Source organism: Salmo trutta, chromosome 28 (genome assembly GCF_901001165.1).
Source record: "Salmo trutta chromosome 28, fSalTru1.1, whole genome shotgun sequence".
Classification (NCBI taxonomy): Eukaryota; Metazoa; Chordata; class Actinopteri; order Salmoniformes; family Salmonidae; genus Salmo; species Salmo trutta.
This window is the reverse complement of record NC_042984.1, coordinates 20,125,988-20,135,441: the sequence shown is the minus strand read 5'-3', so window position 1 is coordinate 20,135,441 and position 9,454 is coordinate 20,125,988. Positions and strand designations below refer to the sequence as shown.

General features: G+C 40.4%; 1 long non-coding RNA gene across 1 annotated transcript; it reads right to left on the bottom strand.

Annotated features, from left to right (window-relative positions):
* Window positions 1-586: 586 nt before the first annotated feature.
* Window positions 587-7,462, bottom strand: LOC115165758 (uncharacterized). The gene is made up of 3 exons (XR_003870233.1): window positions 6,780-7,462; window positions 6,479-6,543; window positions 587-681 (listed from the first exon to the last, which is right to left on the bottom strand). It is a non-coding gene; the product is annotated as an uncharacterized LOC115165758 (long non-coding RNA).
* Window positions 7,463-9,454: the final 1,992 nt, after the last annotated feature.

Here is a 9,454-nt window from a genome sequence, read left to right as displayed (position 1 = left end):
ACCTTCTGAATTGGCCAATGTATTTTATAATTTCGCCGCATTACATTTGATTCTAATAATAATAATAATAGACATTCAATAACTGTAAAGCAGAGAGTGAATATACAACAGAAATTGGTAATAAATATATAGAGTAACATTGTTAGGATGGACTAAAATGAAAACAATAGTAATTTAATATGTAATTTGAAGAATTAAATCCTTCAAAACAAGGTCACATGACTACAGAGGGATTGCGCGTTGTGAATGATTAAATTAGAGGCCGCCATCTGGTGTTTGGGTTAGAGATAAGCTTCCTGTGGACAAATAGATAGCCGCCAGTACTCACTGAACTCAAGCAGGCTGTAAGGGACTGTGAGCGGACCAAGTCATTTGGTGTCACTCTAAAGTGGAAAGGTGGAATAAACGAGTCCAGAGTAGGTTTTCTTGATTCAACACAGTTCTCTATTGAGGGATTTCTGACAATACAAACACTCCAACACAGTCAATGAGAATCTCCAAAGGAATAACATACATCTTCTTTAGATGACACAGGATCACATTACGATTATCTTCAAACTATAACAACAATCACATATTCATCACCGTCTTAATGGCTCTTCATGGATAGCACCTCTCTCTCCGTAGCCATTCTCCAAAGATAAACTATCTTCCTCCTTTCTTGCTGGTTCCATCCTCTCTCTTGTAGGGGAAAGAGAATATCTCATTAGTACTGTCAGCTGTGCTTAATTGACTCTGGTTACCTTGTCTCACATGCCTTGTTGGGCTACTATCCGTGAGCCCAGCCTGCCCTCTGGTGGTCCTTCCACAGGACATAGTGGGAAATTTGGGACAGAGGTATGAATAATTGAATAACCAGTGATTTAAGTAAGAAGATAATGTAATCTAAAACAATCATCTGTTTCCATTACGTGGAACTGTGTCCAAAATAGAAGTAGATTCAAGTACCAAATATTGAGCTGATAAGCCAGCACCAACTTTCTGAAGGACCTGCAGTAGCAGATGTGTTAAACAACAGGTTTCATATTTTGACTAGTTGATGGAAGAGTCAGTACAGGACATACAGTACCAGTCAACAGTTTGGACACACCTACTCATTCAAAGTGTTAAACAAATACAAAAATATTTTAGATTCTTCAAAGTAGCCACCCTTTGCTCACTCAACCAGCTTCATGAGTGGGTCACCTGGAATGCATTTCAATTAACAGGAGTGCCTTGTTAAAAGTTAATTGGGGGAATTTCTTTCCTTGGCGTTTGAGCCAATCAGTTGTGTTTTGACAAGGTAGGGGTGGTATACAGAAGATAGGCCTATTTGGTAAAAGACCAAGTCCATATTATGGCAAGAACAGCTCAAATAAGCAAAGAGAAACAACAGTCCACCATTACTTTAAGACATGAAGGGCAGTCAATACGGAAAATGTCAAGAACTTTGAAAGTTTCTTCAAGTGCAGTCGCAAAAACCATCAAGCGCTATGATGAAACTGGCTCTCATGAGGACCGCCACAGGAAAGGAAGACCCAGAGATACTGCTGCTGTAGAGGATAAGTTCCTTAGAGTTAACTGCACCTCAGATTGCAGCCCAAATAAATGCTTCACAGAGTTCAAGTAACATCATCTGTTCAGAGGAGACTGCCTGAATCAGGCCTTCATGGTCGAATTGCTACAAAGAAACCACTACTAAAAGGACACCAATAAGAAGAAGAGACTTGCTTGGGCCAAGAAACACGAGAAATGGACATTAGACCAGTGGAAATCTGTCCTTTGGTCTGATGAGTCCAAATCTTAGATTGTTGGTTCCAAACGCTGAGTCTTTGTGAATGGATGATCTCCGCATGTGTGGTTCCTACCGTGAAGCATGGAGTAGGAGTTTGATGGTGTTGGGGTGCTTTGCTGGTGACAGTCTGTGATTCATTTAGAATTCAAGGCACGCTTAACCAGCATGTCTACCACAGCATTTTGCAGTGATATGCCATCCCATCTGGTTTGCGCTTAGTGGGAGTATCATTTGTTTTTCAACAAGACAATGACCCAACACACCTCCAGGCGGTATAAGGGCTATTTGACTAAGAAGGAGAGTGATGGAGTGCTGCATCAGATGACGTGGCCTCCACAATCATCCAACCTCAACCCAATTGAGATAGTTTGGGATGAGTTGGACCGCGGAGTGAAGGAAAAGCAGCCAACAAGTGCTCAGCATATGTGGGAACTCCTTCAAGACTGTTGGAAAAGCATTCCAGGTGAAGCTGGTTGAGGGAATGCCAAAAGTGTGCAAAGCTGTCATCAAAGCAAAGGGGGGCTACTTTGAAGAAATTTGTTTACCACTTTTTTGGTTACTACATGATTCCATATGTGTTATTTCATCAGGGGCGAAAATCTGATATCAACTTTGGAGGGGACAATTACATGAAATGTTCTCAAGAGCAATTCCTGAGGGGGACACCAAAAGTAGTGCTGTAACACATAGCCTACATTGTAATATGGTAAATGTATATTGAGGAACCAAAAGAAATAAGATGTTTGCCGAACTCCTAACTACCGGTACCCAAAACTACACAACTAATCACAACAGCAATACCATTGCCTTTAACAAATCTTAGTTCAGTCACCAGTTTAAGTTGAGAGTGGGGGTATCCATGGCATTTTCCAATTATGTTCCTATTTTACAAGTCCAAAAAAATGGAGAACCTTTCATAATGTTGCCAAACAAAGACTCAACAAACTTACCTGAGACTCCCTGTCTCTGCCAGTCTGTCCATGCATATCTATCCCCAACTCTGCTGTCTGTGTGCCATCTGTTGCCTGCTCTGCCTAATAACATCATTGTGAAACATTTCCATTATAATTTAATTTCTTTCTTATGAACATTTTATCAACTAGCCTTTGAGATATTAGGCTACTAGGGTTCTTACTTTGCGTTTTGGTGTACTGAAAAATACTCTGATGTCCGTCTTTTTTATTTTTCTGCCATTTTTCTGGCTGGCTGGCTGGCTACACACACACACACACACACACACACACACACACACACACACACACACACACACACACACACACACACACAGTGTGTAGGTTATTTACAGTAGGAGATGGGCTTCTATCATCTTATCTTCTATCATTCTATTTGGGCTTCGATCTAAAAGGTAGCTAGCAAATGTGAAACGGATTGCAGTGACAAGAGTTGACAGCTGTATGAGTTCACCATTTACACAACATATGCTGCAACCTTTTGTAATTTTAATAGTTTGTTTCATATTGGCTGGCTTCCAACAATAGCTGAATTTGCAAAGCTAGCGAGCACCAATTCCGTTTCAGTGGTGTTTGCTACAATCTTTGCTACCCGGGTTAAATAAAAGTGAAATAAAATAAATAAATGAAAGTTCCCTTGTGACAATTTAGCTTTTACAACGAGACCATTAAATATATTTAAGACAATGGTAGAAGAGAGTGTAGTTCTGTTCAGTTTGGACTTCAGTTTATCGCTAACCTTATCACAGGGACTTTGAAGCACTAACTTACATCATCTGCATGCTGATCTTGGAATCAATTGACGATAGCAAAGATTCCATCTTTGACGACGCCACATAAATGGAAGAGGTACTAGCTAGCTTAATAGTTAATATTTGCGCGCTAGCTCTGCAAATTCAGCTAGTCTGTGTGTGAACCCTGCCAACATATAACAAAACATTGCATTGGCGCGATTGACTGGATGAACCTCCCGTCAGTTACGTGCATTGAGTGCCTTTCAGACAGTAGACACGACCCCTCTGTTACCTTGCCAACTAAGGAACTGGCAGTGGATCAAACCATTGTGAGGCAAAGGGTGGGGGGGTCACAATCTTTTGAAACTTAAAAACGCGCTATTAAGTGTCTATAATCAGCACAATTGCTTTCATTGCGTATTATTAATATTATTTAAATTACATAGTTATGTTTACAGTGATATATTGGGGGGGGCAAATCATATTTTTCCCAGGATGGGGGGGATCGTGTGTCCCCCCCCCCATGTATTTCATAGTTTTGATGTCTTCACTAATATTCTACAATGTAGAAAACAGTAAAAATAAAGAAAAACCCTGGAATTAGGTGTGTCCAAACTTTTGACTGGTACTGTATGTGTGAAATTTGTTTTGATTTAGAATGGACCATTATCATGCACCTGTCTCTAACCAGGAAAAGAAAAGACATGGTCTCTCTCTTGCTCACACACATGTAAATGTTATCCCAGCACCCATAATCAATCTCAGCGACTCGCCCTAAATGTAAATTATATGAGTATCATATGTACAGGCCCTCTGGTAATCATGTAATGAAACCAGGCAAGCAAGTATGCATCACCATGAGTACACCTTGATAAATAACCAGTCACAGAGCCAAGCCAGTGATGCAAACATGAGGTAAATATAGCACAATTCCAAAGGCAGGGAGAGGATGGTGGTGGTAGTGGTGGGGTGACTCATTCCAAAGCCATCAAAGAGAAAGTATTCTCTCCAGCTTTAATAATCTGCTAGCTGTCAGTTCTTGTACAGTTCACATCACATCTGCATCCCAAACACTATTTCCTACATACTGAACTACTTTTGACCAGAGCCCTATGCACTACTGTATATAGGGAATTGAGTGCCACATCGTCAGAGTGGGTGTTGAAACAGCAGCACACAGATGTGGTCTCCAGATAAATCGTTGATTGCAGAGGAAACTGATGCATTCATACCACTATGCCTTGTAAAAAAAGACCATTAGTACGAACATCCACCTCTAGATAGTGTTTGTGCTACAGTAGCTAGCTGCCTGGCCTGCAACAGCTATGAAGACCACTGAACAGATGTATAATTACCACTTCATTGTTAACATAGCTATCAGTAGGCACATGTACAGTACATTTCAAACAGGAATAGAAAGAGAAAAAAAAGATGACGTTACTTCAGTGTGTTAGCCCTGCAAGTTATACTCGACCACCTTCTGAGCCTCCTTGAACAACACTGACCCTAGTAATTACAAGCCTGTAATTGAGACAACACTGACCGTGCTATAATTAAGATGGTGTTCATTACCATATTATAGCACAGTACATCATACTGTAGAATGTAATTGGGGAGAGAGAAAATGAAAGAGAGAGAAAGAGAAAGTGAGAGAATGAAAATGAGAGAAAAATAATCTGATGCACACCGACAGACCCCAATGTCACATAGTTTGACTTCTACAGTGCAGTCAGAACACAAGCAGCATGATAACGAAATAAGCAGAGAGAGCATAATCTCCTGAGCAGCCAGCCCAGCGGCCTCATAGACTTCTAGCTACCGCATAAATAATCCATGATATGAGATCTGGCGGAGCTTTAATGGAAATTGATTGGGAGAAGTTCAGAGGCTTTTCTCTCTCCTCAGCTAGTTCTGATGCACTGGGGGTACTGGAGGGAGAGTAATGAGCAGCACTGAGGGGCTGACTGACTGGCTACACTGTTAGACAGACTGAATGTAAGTCTTATGAATGCTAACTGATGCTTAGGTTGGCGATAATGTGGAAGGGTAATGTTTTAGGATACACTCTTTTCATGGCACTTCGATACAAAGTGATTTTCGTAGCAGTTTGGGAGAGCATTTTCGCTAACCCGTTTCCTAACCTTAACCTCAGTCTCCTAACCTACTACGTTAATTCTCCTAACATGCTGCATAAGTTCGCCTAACCTGCTATGAAAAAGTTACTTCGGTATCGAAGTGCTGTGAAAGAGTGTTTCCCATATTCTTTTAAGGTGATTAGATGAAAATGGTAGGCTATATATTTAGGGTATCAATTTTGTAGAGTACAGTTATTATTTGGTCCTACTTGGTAGACAACTGAGTGGCGCAGCGGTCAAGGCACTGCATATCAGTGCTAGAGGCGTCACTACAGACCCTGGTTCGATTCCAGGCTGTATCACAACCGGCCGTGATTTTGAGTGCCATAGAGTGGCGTACAATTGGCCCAGCGTCGTCCGTGTTAGGCTGGGGTAGGCTGTCATTGTAAATAAGAATTTGTTCTTAACTGACTTGCCTAGTTAAATAAAGGTTAAATAAAACATGTAAAAAAAACAGTACAAAGATACAATTGTCTTATTCTGAGCTTCAAAATCCTTGGCTTTATGCCAACAAAAGTTAATGAGGTCAGGGAAGGACAAAGAAACAAGGTAGGAGATTCAGTGCCATCGATCATAGTGAAACATGAGCCAAGCTTTAACCGAGGAGCAACCATAAATGAATGATTGGAAGTAGATTGATCAAGATGTCTTGTATTTGGACTGATTTACTGTACATGTAAATAAATCAGGAGACCAATACAACTCTAAAAACCATCATGCACTTCATGGCCTTGTAAGGTTTATGTAGCCTATATTCATTAACCCTACCAGTAATGACCTACACATACTTTGAAGGTAAGGAATACATAATTCACACACAACTCCTGCCTACACAATAATACATCATAATAAATGCCTACCTACTGTAAGTATGCAGCGGTGCCAGCAGGATATGTTCCATAAAGCTGCCCCCCAACAGTCGCAGGTCCCTAGAGACATACAGACAGAAAGAAGCCAATTATCAGCTGGCCTCAGACTACTGTCCCCAGAGTCCCCGTGAAGCCACAGGATCCAGGGTGAGAATGGGATTTCCAAGGTCACTGTTCTGCAGCTGAGCAGACAGATTGTTTTAACCCTCTAACTGGCACACCAATAAATAAATATCAGAAATAAATAGAAAATCAGAAATGATGTGTATTTAGCTTTAAAGGGGAAGTTTACCTACATTTCCTAAGTGATTCCATACATTGAAACGACTGTAGTTAGGTGGAGTTTGCCTTCTCCCTGTAGTCTGGAACTGGAAAGCTGCAAAAACGCACTACTAGCTCTGCTCTGTTGTGAGTCATAGAGAGATTGGGAAATCAGCGAATTGTGGACAAATTCTTTGTTTCATTGAAACCATATGGCCGAGGTAGCTATTTTTATGAAAGGGACTATCGGTTTTGAGTTAGGAAATATGAACTTTTCCACCTAAAACGATTGCAAAAATCCTTATTTTTATGTGGCCGACTGCATCAACAACGGAGATCTGTAACAACTGAATGTGCGCTCTGGTGGGGCATACTCTGACGTGGCTGCCCTTATTTGGAGCTTGACGTCACAGATGCGAGTTTTATGGGGGGAAGAAGGAGCTGGCACAACATTTGAAAGACTTATCACAGGTAGCCTAAAGTTTGTTCTGAAAAGTGGAAATCCAGAGAGATGGCAGCAAGAGCAAGCTGGTGTTCGGTCCCTGGCTACAAGAAATCTAGAGAAGAAGGCACAAAATGTCACTGTTATATGCTGAAAGATGCAGAAGACGGCAAGTAGCTATAAAAATCTGTAAATACGATGTAAACACTGCTACAGCCAATCTTGCAAATCTACTGTACATGTGTGTAGTAGCCTAAGCAATTCATCAACGATGACTGCCAAAGAGATATACAATCAGAAATGGGGGAAAAACACTGAAGAAAACTCAAACACAGCTGTTCCTTCTGTATTCCCATGGACTGGATATGCTGCCGTGCCAAAATAGAGGCAAGTGTCAAAGCAAACATGCAGAGGTACAGTATGTAGTCTAATCAGCAGTTCGAGTGGATCTAATTCTGTTGTAACCATTACACCATATTATGTAAACATTACCTAGGCGCTCTACCGGTTAGCATATGTGCCCTGTGTTTATGACAAGGGGGTTAAGGAGATCATAGACAGTAATTGTGTCACCTTACATTGCAGAATAGACTGAATAAAACTGAAAGGTGTTGTTGCATTTTAATTACTTAGGATGTGTCTACTTGCTTTTTTTCATAATCATAATCTCTAATGTCTGATGTGTTGGCTAGCCAGGGTTTATTTACATGAAAACATATCATGCTTTTAACAACTGTAAAGCCTTGCGTGAAATAAAATGCCCCAGGAACCACCGGGGTAGGCCTATTTGGTTGCATGTAGTCTGGTCTATTGTGTATTCGTAACCCCCACCTCATGACTATCCTAGAAATATAATACATTTTAGCCCCATTGCCATAAAAAATATATTGCAGAACTTGGTATCACTTTATACTTGTGTGTTAGGATGGATGTTTTTCTTTGTCAATACATATAACAATAATAATTTGGCATATAACCCAATTTATATCAACTGTCAATACCTTTCACATTTAGAATTGTATGTATCATGAACTCACATTGTGTCACAAATAACAGTGAGGTCAATTTCCCCATCAAACTCGCAGGTTACGTCCTCAATAGATTGGCCTTCAAAGGACAAAGCAACAGCAAGCTCCTCTGGCACCCGGGTGAAATGATGTTGTCTACTAGATATGTTCACACCTTTTCCCAATGTCTGATGTGTTGGCTAGATATGGCTTAATAGCATGACAATATTTCAGGCAACTGCATAGCCTTGTGTGGAATACCTGAACCCAGGAACCAGTCTTTTAGCACAATGGCCCTAGCAAAAAAGTTTTACAGGTTAGTTAACATGGTATCACTTGACTTGTGTTAGGGTAGAAGTTTTTCTTTGTCAATACACATTTTAATTTTATTTAACTAGACAAGTCAGTTAAGAACAAATTCTTATTTACAATGACGGCCTACCCCGGCAAAACCTGGACACATAATAATAGTTTGGCTTATAACAATGACAATTTGGGCAGGACACAAGCTACAACTGCCACTGGTACTTGAAGAACTTTAATTAATGGATAAACCCGATTGACTTTATATACATATTTTTATTCTAAAATGTATCAAGTAAACTGCGTCTACAAAACATTTAAAGAACACTTGCTCTTTCCAAAACATAGCTTTCACCTGGATTCACCTTGTTAGTCTATGATCTGTTATTGATGTCACTTGTTAAATCCACTTCAATCAGTGTAGATGAAGGGGAGGTGACAGGTTTAACAAGGATTTTTAAGCCTTGAGACAATTGAGACATGGATTGTGTATGTGTAGCATTCAGAGGGTGAATGGTCAAGGCAAAAGATTTAAGTGCCCTTGAACGAGGTATGGTAGTAGGTGCCAGGCGCACCGGTTTGTGTCAAGAACTGAAATGCTTCTGGGTTTTTCATATTCAACAGTTACCCGTGTGTATCAAGAATGGTCCACCACCCAAAGGACATCCAGTCAACTTGACACAACTGTGGGAAGCATTGAAGTCAACATGGGCCAGCATCCCTGTGGAACATTTGACACCTTGTAGAGTCCATGGCCCAACAAATTGAGGCTGTTCTGAGGGCATAAGGGGGTGCAACTCAATATTATGAAGGTGTTCCTAATGTTTTGTACACTCAGTGTACATCACACTCTGAATACATTATGTTTAACATAATATAAAGTACCATCTTTCCTGTTACAACATAAGCTACTTGTATTTTGTGAAACACCAACATTTAGACTGTGTTCCTGAAACAG